Source organism: Salmo salar, unplaced genomic scaffold, assembly GCF_965601325.2.
Source record: "Salmo salar unplaced genomic scaffold, fSalSal1 ptg000129l, whole genome shotgun sequence".
NCBI classification, from domain to species: domain Eukaryota; kingdom Metazoa; phylum Chordata; class Actinopteri; order Salmoniformes; family Salmonidae; genus Salmo; species Salmo salar.
This window is the reverse complement of record NW_027675318.1, coordinates 1,793,308-1,810,578: the sequence shown is the minus strand read 5'-3', so window position 1 is coordinate 1,810,578 and position 17,271 is coordinate 1,793,308. Positions and strand designations below refer to the sequence as shown.

At 41.8% G+C, this 17,271-nt stretch overlaps 1 long non-coding RNA gene across 1 annotated transcript; it reads left to right on the top strand.

Annotated features, from left to right (window-relative positions):
- Positions 1-13,715: 13,715 nt before the first annotated feature.
- LOC145866121 (uncharacterized) lies at positions 13,716-15,190 on the top strand. The gene is made up of 3 exons (XR_014383156.1): positions 13,716-13,891; positions 14,105-14,151; positions 14,565-15,190. It is a non-coding gene; the product is annotated as an uncharacterized LOC145866121 (long non-coding RNA).
- The last annotated feature ends 2,081 nt before the right edge of the window (positions 15,191-17,271 follow it).

The window sequence follows — 17,271 nt, the reverse complement described above, 5'->3', positions numbered from 1 at the left end:
TAGCCTCTGCAATTGGTAATGGTGAGAGGTTAGCATGTTTTGTTGTAGCCTCTGTTATTGGTAATGGTGAGAGGTTAGCATGTTTTGTTGTAGCCTCTGTTATTGGTAATGGTGAGAGGTTAGCATGTTTTGTTGTATCCTCTGTTATTGGTAATGGTGAGAGGTTAGCATGTTTTGTTGTATCCTCTGTTATTGGTAATGGTGAGAGGTTAGCATGTTTTGTTGTATCCTCTGTTATTGGTAATGGTGAGAGGTTAGCATGTTTTGTTGTAGCCTCTGTTATTGGTAATGGTGAGAGGTTAGCATGTTTTGTTGTAGCCTCTGTTATTGGTAATGGTGAGAGGTTAGCATGTTTTGTTGTAGCCTCTGTTATTGGTAATGGTGAGAGGTTAGCATGTTTTGTTGTAGCCTCTGTTATTGGTAATGGTGAGAGGTTAGCATGTTTTGTTGTAGCCTCTGTTATTGGTAATGGTGAGAGGTTAGCATGTTTTGTTGTAGCCTCTGTAACTTTCTCACTCATTCTGATTCATGATTTTTCTTAATCATGGCATCATCAGAATTTAATTTTTAATCGTCAATCACATACAGTTGAAGTCGGAAGTTAACATACACTTAGGTTGGAGTCATTAAAACGTGTTTTTGAACCTCTCCACAAATTTCTTGTTAACAATCTATATAGTTTTGGCAAGTCGGTTAGGACATCTACTTTGTGCATGACACAAGTAATTTTTGAAACAATTGTTTTTAGACAGATTATTTCACTTATAATTCACTGTATCACAATTCCAGTGGGTCAGAAGTTTACATACACTAAGTTGACTGTGCCTTTAAACAGCATTGAAAATTCCAGAAAATCATGTTATGGCTTTAGAAGCATCTGGTAGGCTAATTGACATCATTTGGATGTATTTCAAGGCCTACCTTCAAACTCAGTGCCTCTTTGCTTGACATCATGGGAAAATGAAAAGAAATCAGCCAAGATCTCAGAAAAAAAATTGTAGACCTCCACAAGTATGGTTCATCCTTGGGAACAATTTCCAAACGCCTGAATGTAACGCGTTCATCTGTTCAATCAATAGTACGCAAGTCTAAACACCATGGGACCACACAGCCGCCATTCCGCTCAGGAAGGAGACGCGTTCTGTCTCCTAGAGATGAACTTACTTTGGTGCAAATCAATCCCAGAACAACAGCAAAGGACCTTGTGAAGATGTTGGAGGAAACAGGTACAAAAGTATCTATATCCACAGTAAAACGAGTCCTATATCGACATAATCTGAAAGGCCGCTCTGCAAGGACGAAGCCACTGCTCCAAAACCACCATAAAAAAAGCCAGACTACAGTTTGCAACTGCACATGGGGACAAAGATCATACTTTTTGAAGAAATGTCCTCTGGTCAGATGAAACAATACAAGAACTGTTTGGCCATAATGACCATCGTTATGTTTGGAGGAAAAAGGGGGAGGCTTGCAAGCCGAAGAACACCATCCCAACCGTGAAGCCCGGGGGTGGCAGCATCATGTTGTGGGGGTGTTTTGCTGCAGGAGGGACTGGTGCACTTCACAAAATAGATGGCATCATGACGGCGGAAAATTACGTGGATATATTGAAGCAACATCTCAAGACATCAGTCAGGAAGTTAAAGCTTGGTCACAAATGGGTCTTCCAAATGGAAAATGACCCCAAGCATACTTCCAAAGTTGTGGCAAAATGGATTAAGGACAACAAAGTCAAGGTATTGGAGTGGCCATCACAAAACCTTGACCTCAATCCTATAGAAAATGTGTGGGCAGAACTGAAAAAGCGTGTGCGAGCAAGAGGCCTACAAACCTGACTCAGTTACACCAGCTCTTTCAGGAGGAATGGGCCAAAATTCACCCAACTTATTGTGGGAAGCTTGTGGAAGGCTACCCGAAACGTTTAACCCAAGTTAAACCATTTAAAGGCAATGCTACCAAATACTAATTGAGTGTATGTAAACTTCTGACCCACTGGGAATGTGATGAAAGAAATAAAAGCTGAAATTAATCATTTTCTCTACTATTATTCTGGCATTTCACATTCTTAAAATAAAGTGGTGATCCTAACTGACCTAAGACAGGGGATTTTTACTAGGATTAAATGTCAGGAATTGTAAAAATTGAGTTTAAATGCATTTGGCTAAGGTATATGTAAACTTCTGACTTCAACTGTATGTATTAAAATACCCTCAAATAAAAGGTGACATTATATACTGTAACCTCATATGAAACATTTGATCTGAAATCCAAAATGTTGGAGTATAGAGCCACATTTAAAATGTTAGCTTCACTGTCAAAATAGATATGGTGTGGACTGTATACTCAATACAATCTAAATCTGATACCTCACTGTCTGTCTTTTGACTGATACTGCTTTTAAACTGGTCTGGTCAGTCTACTCAAATATTTGTACTATACATGTTTCTATCTGCAGGCAATACTTTGATCATTTGTCATTTTTAATGATGATACATTAATTTACGAATAGATATGGCAGGTTTCAGGACACTGATGTATCTGAATATGTTGAAGAAATATACTGCCACTATTTTCACCACCAAAGAATAGCAGTGTGATTTTAATATGATTTGACTCTTTGCAGGCTGTCAGGCTGTCTAGTCACAGAGGAAGGCTGTGCTTCTCTGGCCTCCGCTCCGAGGTCAAACCCCTCACACCTGAGAGAGCTGGACCTGAGTAACAATGACCTGAAGGATTCAGGAGTGAAGCTGGTCTCTGCTGGACTGGGGAATCCCCACTGCAGACTGGAGACTCTGAGGTCAGTATTCCTGTAGTTGGTCAACAAGTGATAACTGTTCACCAGATCCACATGTGTTTACCAGACACACATAGTCCACACCATATGTGTTTGGACAGTGAAGCTTACAGTTTTACATTTGGTGCTATCCTCCAGCATTTTGGATTTGAGATGTTTCATATTAGGTGACCTTACAGAATGTCACCTTTTATTTGACGGTATTTTCATACATATCTGTTTTACCGTTTAGAAATTAAAGCACTTTCTGTACGTAGTTCTCCCATTTGAAGAAGTCTTAATTATTTGGACAAATTTACTTATATTGTATTAAAGTAGTCATAAGTTTAGTAGTTGTACCATATTCCATGCCTGCAGTGATTACATCAAGCTTGTGATTCTACTAACTTGTTGAATTAATTTTCAGTTTGTTTTGGTTGTGTTTTGGATGATGTTTTTCCTAATAGAAACTGAATGGTGAATAATGTCCTGTCATTTTGGAGTCACTTCACTTGTATTGTCAGTAAGAATAGAACATGTTTCTGAACACTTCTACATTAATGTGCATGCTACCATAATTATGAATAATCATGAATGAATCGTGAATAATGAGAAATGAGAAAGTTACAGAGGCACAAAGATCAGACCCCCTTTGTTATTGGTGTTATTCTGTATACTTCTGGCCCTTCTTTGGACACTGTATTAACTAACTAACCAGACGAGCTTCAATGCCATACAGCTCTCCTTCCGTGGCCTCCAACTGCTCTTAAATACAAGTAAAACTAAATGCATGCTCTTCAACCGATCGCTGCCTGCACCTGCCCGCCTGTCCAGCATCACTACTCTGGACGGTTCTGACTAAGAATATGTGGACAACTACAAATACCTAGGTGTCTGGTTAGACTGTAAACTCTCCTTCCAGACTCACATCAAACTTCTCCAATCCAAAGTTAAATCTAGAATTGGCTTCCTATTTCGCAACATAGCATCCTTCACTCATGCTGCCAAACATACCCTTATAAAACTGACCATCCTACCGATCCTCGACTTCGGCGATGTCATTTACAAAATAGCCTCCAATACCCTACTCAATAAATTGGATGCAGTCTATCACAGTGCCATCCGTTTTGTCACCAAAGCCCCATATACAGTGGGGGAAAAAAGTATTTGATCCCCTGCTGATTTTGTACGTTTGCCCACTGACAAAGAAAGGATCAGTCTATAATTTTAATGGTTTATTTGAACAGTGAGAGACAGAATAACAACAAAAACATCCAGAAAAACGCATGTCAGAAATGTTATAAATTGATTTGCATTTCAATGAGGGAAATAAGTATTTGACCCCCTCTCAATCAGAAAGATTTCTGGCTCCCAGGTGTCTTTTATACAGGTAAAGAGCTGAGATTAGGAGCACACTCTTAAAGGGAGTGCTCCTAACCGCAACTTGTTACCTGTAAAAAAGACACCTGTCCACAGAAGCAATCAATCAATCAGATTCCAAACTCTCCACCATGGCCAAGACCAAAGAGCTCTCCAAGGATGTCAGGGACAAGATTGTAGACCTACACAAGGCTGGAATGGGCTACACGACCATCGCCAAGCAGCTTGGTGAGAAGGTGACAACATTTGGTGCGATTATTCGCAAATGGAAGAAACACAAAAGAACTGTCAATATCCCTCGGCATGGGGCTCCATGCAAGATCTCACCTCGTGGAGTTGAAATGATCATGAGAACGGTGAGGAATCAGCCCAGAACTCCACGGGACGATCTTGTCAATGATTTCAAGGCAGCTGGGACAATAGTCACCAAGAAAACAATTGGTAACACACTACGCCGTGAAGGACTGAAATCCTGCAGCGCCCGCAAGGTCCCCCTGCTCAAGAAAGCACATATACATGCCCGTCTGAAGTTTGCCAATGAACATCTCAATGATTCAGAGGACAACTGGGTGAAAATGTTGTGGTCAGATGAGACCAAAATGGAGCTCTTTGACATCAACTCAACTCGCCTTGTTTGGAGGAGGAGGATTGCTGCCTATGACCCCAAGAACACCATCTCCACCGTCAAACATGGAGGTGGAAACATTATGCTTTGGGGGTGTTTTTCTGCTAAGGGGACAGGACAACTTCACTGCATCAAAGGGACGATGGACGGGGCCATGTACCGTCAAATCTTGGGTGAGAACCTCCTTCCCTCAGCCAGGGCATTGAAAATGGGTTGTGGATGGGTATTCCAGCATGACAATGACCCAAAACACACGGCCAAGGCAACAAAGGAGTGGCTCAAGAAGAAGTACATTAAAGTCCTGGAGTGGCCTAGCCAGTCTCCAGACCTTAATCCCATAGAAAATCTGTGGAGGGAGATGAAGGTTCAAGTTGCCAAACGTCAGCCTCGAAACCTTAATGACTTGGAGAAGATCTGCAAAGAGGAGTGGGACAAAATCCCTCCTGAGATGTGTGCAAACCTGGTGGCCAACTACAAGAAAGGGTTTTGCCACCAAGTACTAAGTCATGTTTTGCAGAGGGCTCAAATACTCATTTCCCTCATTAAAATGCAAATAATTGTATAACATTTTTGACATGCATTTTTCTTGATTTTTTTGCTGTTATTCTGTCTCTCACTGTTCAAATAAACCTACCATTACAATTATAGACTGATCATTTCTTTGTCAGTGGGCAAACGTACAAAATCAGCAGGGGATCAAATACTTTTTTCCCCCACTGTACTTCCCACCACTGCGACATGTACGCTCTCGTTGTATGGCCCTCGCTTCATACTCGTCGCTAAACCCACTGGCTCCAGGTCATCTACAAGACCCTGCTAGGTAAAGTCCCCCCTGATCTCAGCTCACTGGTCACCATAGCAGCACCCACCTGTAGCACGCGCTCCAGCAGGTATATCTCTCTGGTCACCCAAAAAGCCAATTCCTCCTTCGGCCGCCTCTTCTTCCAGTTCTCTGCTGCCAATGACTGGAACGAACTACAAAAATCTCTAAAACTGGAAACACTTATCTCCCTCACTAGCTTTAAGCACCAGCTGTCAGAGCAGCTCACAGATTACTGCACCTGTACATATCCCATCTATAATTTAGCCCAACTACTTCTTCCCCTACTGTATTTATTTATTTAGCTCCTTTGCACCCCATTATTTCTATTTCTACTTTGCACTTTCTTCCACTGCATGTCTACCATTCTAGTGTTTTACTTGCTATATTGTATTTACTTTGCCACCATGGCCTTTTTTTGCCTTTACCTCCCTTATCTCACCTCATTTGCTCACATTGTATATAGACTTATTTTCTACTGTATTATTGACTGTATGTTTGTGTAATACCCTTGTTTGAACCAAGTATTGAGTTTATTTGTTATAATTAATTGGTATTATATTTAAAAGATGATTGAATTGCTCCTAAACTGTAATGTTGTTAATGCATTATGCTTTTTGAAGAAATATTTATTTAATGTATAAGTGAATAGTTTGTTTTACTTTGAAGTTTAAGTTTTGACCAATAAGGTCGCTTGTTAAGTTGTGGCCAATTGGAGTTGACCTGGTTAACGGGAGGGAAAAAGACGTTGATGAAAGGATGGACGTTTTACCTCAGGACGGTTGGTGAAGAAAAATTATAAAAGAAGACGACAGAACTACAACAAAACCCATAGCTACTAAGACATGAAGGGAAATACATGTTTTATTTAATAAAAGAGTTGTTATAATTTAGCTAAAACTTAGTAAAGACTGAAGCTACCGTCTCGTTGTGGAGGTATTAGCCAGCCTAGACGTTAGCCTAGCATCGTCTGACACCGGGAGATAATTGCTTGGGAAGTTTAACGAGTTCGTGTTGCCATGGGGATATCGGTTACTAAGGAGTACTGTCTGCATGGGTCGCTGTGCTGCCTTGGACTTGGTGAGGAAACCTGCATGGAACTGCCATACTTCGCTGAGGGAATATCTACCATGTAGTGAGTAACCACAATGTGAGGTGCTTATAAATAAATACATTGGTAATGGTGAGAGGTTAGCATGTTTTGTTGTAGCCTCTGTTATTGGTAATGGTGAGAGGTTAGCATGTTTTGTTGTAGCCTCTGTTATTGGTAATGGTGAGAGGTTAGCATGTTTTGTTGTATCCACTGTTATTGGTAATGGTGAGAGGTTAGCATGTTTTGTTGTAGCCTCTGTTATTGGTAATGGTGAGAGGTTAGCATGTTTTGTTGTATCCACTGTTATTGGTAATGGTGAGAGGTTAGCATGTTTTGTTGTATCCACTGTTATTGGTAATGGTGAGAGGTTAGCATGTTTTGTTGTAGCCTCTGTTATTGGTAATGGTGAGAGGTTAGCATGTTTTGTTGTATCCACTGTTATTGGTAATGGTGAGAGGTTAGCATGTTTTGTTGTAGCCTCTTATTGGTAATGGTGAGAGGTTAGCATGTTTTGTTGTAGCTTCTGTAACTTTCTCACTCATTATTATTCGATTCATTTATGATTTTTCTTAATCATGCATCATCAGGATGCTTTTAGTAGTGTTTAGAAACATGTTATCTACTCACTTAAAAATAAAATGACTCCAGTCACCATCTGTAATGAACACGATGGGAGACAGAGAGCTGGTTTCAAGCGCAGGGCTCAGCAGGTGTTTATTGTAAAGGACCACAGGATGAGGCATGTAGCTGGGTCCAGGGGCAGGCAGAAGGTCATACACAGGGGGTCCAAAAAGGCAACAGTACAGGCAGGGAAACGGCAAAAGGCATCATTAGTGAGGCAGGCAAAAACTATCATTCATGGGAGGAGTAAATTACGGGAAATGCAGCACTCCGAATAGCCTTGTGTCACAAAACAAACAACACTTAACAATGATGGGGGTGCAAAGAACTGAACTAAATAGAGTTTGATAATGACATACAGGTGTGTGAACAGGTGATCAGAATTCAGGTGACTGGGATCTGGAGAGTGAGCTGCGTTCAGGGGGATCTATGTGTTTGAGAGTGTGAGCTGGAAGCAGACGTTACACCATCCACCATTTTAATATTGGACAAAACACAACCCAAAACACAACCAAAACAAACTGAAAAATCAATCAAAGAGTTTGAGTCACAAGCTTAATGTAGTCGCTGCGTTCAAGGAATATCGGATCAAATACTCAACTTGTGACTACTTTAAGCCACTATGAGTGAATTGGTCAGAAAACATATGACTTCTTTAAATAGTGGGACTAGATACATAAAGTGCTTTCATTTTTCTAAATGGTGAAACAGATATGTATGAAAATATCCTCAAATAAAAGGTGACATTATATACTGTCACCTCATATGAAACATTTGATCTGAAATCCAAAATGTTGGAGTACAGAGCCACATTTAAAATGTTTGCTTCACTGTCAAAATAGCTATGGTGTGGACTGTATACTCAATACAATCTAAATCTGATACTTCACTGTCAGTCTTCTGACTGATACTGCTTTTTAAACTGGTCTGGTCAGTCTACTCAAATATTTGTACTATATATGTTTCTATCTGCAGGCAATACTTTGATCATTTGTCATTTTTAATGATGATACATTAATTTACGAATAGATATGTAAGGTTTCAGGACACTGATATCTGAAAAATGTTGAAAAATTATACTGCCACTATTTTCACCACCAAAGCATAGCAGTGTGATTTTAATTTGATTTGACTCTTTGCAGGCTGTCAGGCTGTGGAGTCACAGAGGAAGGCTGTGATTCTCTGGTCTCAGCTCTGGAGTCAAACCCCTCACACCTGAGAGAGCTGGACCTGAGTAACAATGACCTGAAGGATTCAGGAGTGAAGCTGCTCTCTGCTGGACAGGAGGATCCACACTGCAGACTGGAGACTCTGAGGTCAGTATTCCTGTAGTTGGTCAACAAGTGATAACTCTTCACCAGATCCACATGTGTTTACCAGACACACATAGTCCACACCATATGTGTTTGGACAGTGAAGCTTACAGTTTTAAATGTGGTGCTATGCTCCAGCATTTTGGATTTGAGATGTTTCATATTAGGTGACCTTATAGAATGTCACCTTTTATTTGAGGGTATTTTCATGCATATCTGTTTTACCGTTTAGAAATTAAAGCACTTTCTGTACGTAGTTCTCCCATTTGAATAAGTCTTAATTATTTGGACAAATTCACTTATATTGTATTCAAGTAGTCATAAGTTTAGTAGTTGTACCATATTCCATGCCTGCAGTGATTACATCAAGCTTGTGATTCTACAAACTTGTTGAATTCATTTTTCAGTTTGTTTTGGTTGTGTTTTGGATGTTTTTCCTAATAGAAACTGATTGGTGAATAATGTCCTGTCATTTTGGAGTCACTTCACTTGTATTGTCAGTAAGAATAGAAGATGTTTCTGAACACTTCTACATTCATGTGGATGCTACCATGATTATGAATAATCATGAATGAATCGTGAATGATGATGAATGAGAAATTTACAGAGGCACAAAGATCAGACCCCCTCTGTTATTGGTGTTATTCTGTATACTTCTGGCCCTTCTTTGGACACTGTGTTAACTAACCTCCAGACGAGCTTCAATGCCATACAGCTCTCCTTCCGTGGCCTTCAACTGCTCTTAAATACAAGTAAAACTAAATGCATGCTCTTCAACCGATCGCTGCCTGCACCTGCCCACCTGTCCAGCATCACTACTCTGGATGGTTCTGACTTAGAATATGTGGACACCTACAAATACCTAGGTGTCTGGTTAGACTGTAAACTCTCCTTCCAGACTCACTATAAGCATCTCCAATCCAAAGTTAAATCTAGAATTGGCTTCCTATTTCGCAACATAGCATCCTTCACTCATGCTGCCAAACATACCCTTATAAAACTGACCATCCTACCGATCCTCGACTTCGGCGATGTCAATTACAAAATAGCCTCCAATACCCTACTCAATGAATTGGATGCAGTCTGTCACAGTGCCATCCATTTTGTCACCAAAGCCCCATATACAGTGGGGGGAAAAAGTATTTGATCCCCTGCTGATTTTGTACGTTTGCCCACTGACAAAGAAAGGATCAGTCTATAATTTTAATGGTTTATTTGAACAGTGAGAGACAGAATAACAACAAAAACATCCAGAAAAACTCATGTCAGAAATGTTATAAATTGATTTGCATTTTAATGAGGGAAAAAGTATTTGACCCCCTCTCAATCAGAAAGATTTCTGGCTCCCAGGTGTCTTTTATACAGGTAACAAGCTGAGATTAGGAGCACACTCTTAAAGGGAGTGCTCCTAACCGCAACTTGTTACCTGTAAAAAAAGACACCTGTCCACAGAAGCAATCAATCAATCAGATTCCAAACTCTCCACCATGGCCAAGACCAAAGAGCTCTCCAAGGATGTCAGGGACAAGATTGTAGACCTACACAAGGCTGGAATGGGCTGCACGACCATCGCCAAGCAGCTTGGTGAGAAGGTGACAACATTTGGTGCGATTATTCGCAAATGGAAGAAACACAAAAGAACTGTCAATATCCCTCGGCCTGGGTCTCCATGCAAGATCTCACCTCGTGGAGTTGCAATGATCATGAGAATGGTGAGGAATCAGCCCAGAACTACACGGGAGGATCTTGTCAATGATCTTAAGGCAGCTGGGACCATAGTCACCAAGAAAACAATTGGTAACACACTACGCCGTGAAGGACTGAAATCCTGCAGCGCCCGCAAGGTCCCCCTGCTCAAGAATACATATACATGCCCATCTGAAGTTTGCCAATGAACATCTGAATGACTCAGAGGACAACTGGTGAAAGTGTTGTGGTCAGATGAGACCAAATTAGAGCTCTTTGACATCAACTCAACTCGTCGTGTTTGGAGGAAGAGGAATGCTGCCTATGACCCCAAGAACACCGTCCCCACCGTCGAACATGGAGGTGGAAACATTATGCTTTGGAGGTGTTTTTCTGCTAAGGGGACAGGACAACTTCACTGCATCAAAGGGACGATGGACGGGGCCATGTATCGTCAAATCTTGGGTGAGAACCTCCTTCCCTCAGCCAGGGCATTGAAAATGGGTTGTGGATGGGTATTCCAGCATGACAATGACCCAAAACACACGGCCAAGGCAACACAGGAGTGGCTCAAGAAGAAGCACATTAAGGTCCTGGAGTGGCCTAGCCAGTCTCCAGACCTTAATCCCATAGAAAATCTGTGGAGGGAGATGAAGGTTCAAGTTGCCAAACATCAGCCTGGAAACCTTAATGACTTGGAGAAGATCTGCAAAGAGGAGTGGGACAAAATCCCTCCTGAGATGTGTGCAAAGCTGGTGGCCAACTACAAGAAACGTCTGACCTCTGTGATTGCTAACAAGGGTTTTGCCACCAGGTACTAAGTCATGTTTTGCAGAGGGGTCAAATACTTATTTCCCTCAATAAAATGCAAATAATTGTATAACATTTTTGACATGCGTTTTTTCTGTATTTTTTTGCTGTTATTCTGTCTCTCACTGTTCAAATAAACCTACCATTAAAATTATAGACTGATCATTTCTTTGTAAGTGGGCAAACGTACAAAATCAGCAGGGGATGAAATACTTTTCCCCCCCACTGTACTACCCACCACTGCGACCTGTACGCTCTCATTGTCTGTCCCTCGCTTCATACTCGTCGCCAAACCCACTGGCTCCAGGTCATCTACAAGACCCTGCTAGGTAAAGTCCCCCCTTATCTCCGCTCACTGGTTACCATAACAGCACCCACCTGTAGCACGCGCTCCAGCAGGTATATCTCTCTGGTCACCCCCAAAGCCAATTCGTCTTTCGGCCGCCTCTTCTTCCAGTTCTCTGCTGCCAATGACTGGAACGAACTACAAAAATCTCTAAAACTGGAAACACTTATCTCCCTCACTAGCTTTAAGCACCAGCTGTCAGAGCAGCTCACAGATTACTGCACCTGTACATAGCCCATCTATAATTTAGCCCAACTACCTCTTCCCCTACTGTATTTATTTATTTAGCTCCTTTGCACCCCATTATTTCTACTTTGCACTTTCTTCCACTGCATATCTACCATTCCAGTGTTTTACTTGCTATATTGTATTTACTTTGCCACCATGGCCTTTTTTTGCCTTTACCTCCCTTATTTGACTTAATTTGCTCACATTGTATATAGACTTATTTTTCTACTGTATTATTGACTGTATGTTTGTGTAATACCCTTGTTTGAACCAAGTATTGAGTTTATTTGTTATAATTAATTGGTATTATATTTAAAAGATGATTGAATTGCTCCTAAACTGTAATGTTGTTAATGCATTATGCTTTTTGAAGAAATATTTATTTAATGTATAAGTGAATAGTTTGTTTTACTTTGAAGTTTACGTTTTGACCAATAAGGTCGCTTGTTAAGTTGTGGCCAATGGGAGTTGACCTGGTTAACGGGAGGGAAAAAGACGTTGATGAAAGGATGGACGTTTTACCTCAGGACGGTTGGTGAAGAAAAATTATAAAAGAAGACGACAGAACTACAACAAAACCCATAGCTACTAAGACATGAAGGGAAATACATGTTTTATTTATTAAAAGAGTTGTTATAATTTAGTTAAAACTTAGTAAAGACTGAAGCTACCGTCTCGTCGTGGAGGTATTAGCCAGCTAGAGGTTAGCCTAGCATCGTGTGACACCGGGAGATAATTGCTTGGGAAGCTAAACGAGTTCGTGTTGCCATGGGGATATCAGTTACGGCTAAGGAGTACTGTCTGCATGGGTAGCTGTGCTGCCTTGGACTTGGTGAGGAAACCTGCATGGAACTGCCATACTTCGCTGAGGGAATATCTACCATGTAGTGAGTAACCACAATGTGAGGTGCTTATAAATAAATACATTGGTAATGGTGAGAGGTTAGCATGTTTTGTTGTAGCATCTGTTATTGATAATGGTGAGAGGTTAGCATGTTTTGTTGTAGCCTCTGGTATTGGTAATGGTGAGAGGTTAGCATGTTTTGTTGTAGCCTCTGTTATTGGTAATGGTGAGAGGTTAGCATGTTTTGTTGTAGCCTCTGTTATTGGTAATGGTGAGAGGTTAGCATGTTTTGTTGTAGCCTCTGTTATTGGTAATGGTGAGAGGTTAGCATGTTTTGTTGTATCCTCTGTTATTGGTAATGGTGAGAGGTTAGCATGTTTTGTTGTAGCCTCTGTAACTTTCTCACTCATTATTATTCATGATTCATTCATGATTTTTCTTATTCATGTTATCATCAGGATTAATTTAGTAGTGTTTAGAAACATGTTATCTACTCACTTAGACAGAAAATTATCCAGTCATCATCCACCATTTTAATATTGGACAAAACACAACCCAAAACACAACGATAACAAACTGCAAAATCAATCAACGAGTTTGAGTCACAAGCTTGATGTAGTCGCTGCGTTCAAGGAATATCGGATCAAATACTCAACTTGTGACTACTTTAAGCCACTATGAGTGAATTGGTCAGAAAACATATGACTTCTTTAAATAGTGGGACTAGATACATGAAGTGCTTTCATTTTTTCTAAATGGTGGAACAGATATGTATGAAAATATCCTCAAATAAAAGGTGACATTATATACTGTCACCTCATATGAAACATTTGATCTGAAATCCAAAATGTTGGAGTTTAGAGCCACATTTAAATTGTTATCTTCACTGTCAAAATAGATATGGTGTGGACTGTATACTCAATACAATCTATATCTGATACCTCACTGTCTGTCTTTTGACTGATACTGTTTTTAAACTGGTCTGGTCAGTCTACTCAAATATTTGTACTATACATGTTTCTATCTGCAGGCAAAACGTTGATAATTTGTAATTTATAATATGATACATTAATTTATGAATAGATATGGAAGGTTTCATATGTTGAAGAAATATACTGCCACTATTTTCACCACCAAAGAATAGCAGTGTGATTTTAATATGATTTGACTCGTTGCAGGCTGTCAGGCTGTCTAGTTACAGAGGAAGGCTGTGCTTCTCTGGTCTCAGCTCTGAGGTCAAACCCCTCACACCTGAGAGAGCTGGACCTGAGCTACAATCACCCAGGAGACTCAGGAATCAGACTGCTCTCTGCTGGACTGGAGGATCCACACTGCAGACTGGAGAAACTCAAGTATGTAGAGGGTTTATGTCAATGTTCATATCAGACATGTTTGACTTATCAGGCTAGTTAAGACAAACATTCTTACCACCACTTGGACAAAGTTATATGCTGACTGTGTGTGTGCGTGTGCGTGTGCGTGTGCGTGTGCGTGTGCGTGTGCGTGTGTGTGTGTGTTCAGGTGTATCCCTCAATGACTGTCTGTTCTTCTGCTTACCGCTACAGTGTGGAACATGGTGGAGAGAACAGAATGAAACCTGGACTTAGAAAATGTGAGTGTTGACTGCTGTGAAGAATATGACTAAGAATAAGTCTTAATTCAAGTTAAGTCAAAGTCAAAGACCACCATCATTACTGACTTGGTCATATTAAATATCATCTGTAGTTCTACAGAAGCAGAAATCAGGGACACCAATGTTTACAAAGACTTGATTTGACAGTGTGTGTGTGTGTGTGTGTGTGTGTGTGTGTGTGTGTGTGTGTGTGTGTGTGTAATTATTGTGAATAAGTGTGTTTTATATTACCGTACATAATAACATATGATCATTCAACAAGTCTCCAGTTACCTTAACTTCTCCTTTTGATACCTAGAAACATCTACATTAAATGAATTAGTGAAAAGTGAGTTAACATTCTAATGTGAATGATAATGATTTCTAATATTGTGTCTGGTTTCATCCATCAGATGTCTGTGATCTCACACTGGACCTAAACACAGTAAACAGACTCCTCTCTCTGTCTGAGGAGAACAGAAAGGTGACACGTAGGAGAGAGGAGCAGCCGTATCCTGATCACCCAGAGAGATTTGAGGTCTGTAGACAGGTGCTGTGTAGAGAGGGTCTGACTGGGCGCTGTTACTGGGAGGTAGAGTGGAGTGGGAGAGGGGCTGGTATAGGAGTGACATATAAAGGAATCAACAGGAGAGGATGGGGTGATGACTGTTATCTTGGATGTAATGACAAGTCCTGGAGTCTGATCTGCTTTGACAACAGTTACTCTTCCTGTCATAATAATAATCCCACTACCATAGACGTCCCCTCCTCCAGCCCCCACAGAGTAGGAGTGTATCTGGACTGGTCAGCCGGCACTCTGTCCTTCTATAGAGCCTCCTCTGACACACTGACCCACCTGATCACATTCACCTCCACATTCACTGAGCCCCTCTATCCAGGGTTTAGGGTTTATTATGTTGGCTCTTCAGTGTCCCTGAAATAATAACTGGACACACACACACACACACACACACACTGGACAAACACACACACACACACACACACAAACACACACACACACACACACACAAACACACACACACACACACACACAAACACACACACACACAAACACACACACACACACTGGACACACAAACTGGGCACACACACACACACACTGGACACACACACACACACACTGGACACACACACACACACACACACACACACACACACACACACACTGAACACACACTGAACACACACAAACTGGACACAAAATGGACACACACACTCAACACACACACCGGACACACAAACACACACACACACACACACACACACACACACACACACACACACACTGGACACAAAATAGACACACACACTCTCAACACACACACTGAACAAACACACACAAACACATTCTGGACACACGCACACTGGACACACAAACACACACACACACACACTGGACAAAAACATACACACACACACACACACACACACACACACTGGACACACACACACACTTACACACACACACACACACACACACACACACTGGACACACACACACACACACACACACACACACACACACACACACTGGGCACACACACACACACACACAGGACACACACACACTGGACACACACACACACACACACACACTGGTCAAACAAAAATACACACACACACACGCACACTGGACACACACACACACACACACTGGACAAACAAAGTGGACAAACACACACACTGGACACACACACACACAAACACTGGATACACACAGACACACACACACTGGACACACACACTAGACAAACACACACACACACACACTGGACTCACACACACACACTGGACACACACACACTGGACACACACACACACACACACTGGACACACACACACACACACACTGGACACACACACACACACACACTGGACACACACACACACACACACTGGACACACACACACACACACACTGGACACACACACACTGGACACACACACACTGGACACACACACACACACACACTGGACACACACACACACACACACTGGACACACACACACACACACACACTGGACACACACACACACACACTGGACACACACACACACACACTGGACACACACACACACACACTGGACACACACACACACACACACTGGACACACACTGGACACACACACACACACTGGACACACACTGGACACACACACACACACTGGACACACACACACACACACACACACTGGACACACACACACACACACACACACTGGACACACACACACACACACACACACTGGACACACACACACACACACACTGGACACACACACACACACACACTGGACAAACACACACACACACACACACTGGACAAACACACACACACACACACACACACTGGACAAACACACATACACACACACACACACTGGACAAACACACATACACACACACACACACACACTGGACAAACACACATACACACACACACACACACACTGGACAAACACACATACACACACACACACACACACACACACACTGGACAAACACACACACACACACACTGGACAAACACACACACACACACTGGACAAACACACACACACTGGACTCACACACACACACACACTGGACTCACACACACTGGACTCACACACACTGGACACACACACACACACACACACTGGACACACACACACACACACACTGGACACACACACACACACACTGGACACACACACACAAACACTGGACAAACACACACACACACACACACACACTGGACAAACACACACACACACACACACTGGACAAACACACACACACACACACTGGACAAACACACACACACACACACACACACACACTGGACAAACACACACACACACACTGGACAAACACACACACACACACACACTGGACAAACACACACACACACACACTGGACAAACACACACACACACACACTGGACAAACACACACACACACACACTGGACAAACACACACACACACACACTGGACAAACACACACACACTGGACAAAAACAAACACACACACACACACACACACACTGGACAAACACACACACACTGGACAAACACACACACACACACTGGACAAACACACACACACACACTGGAC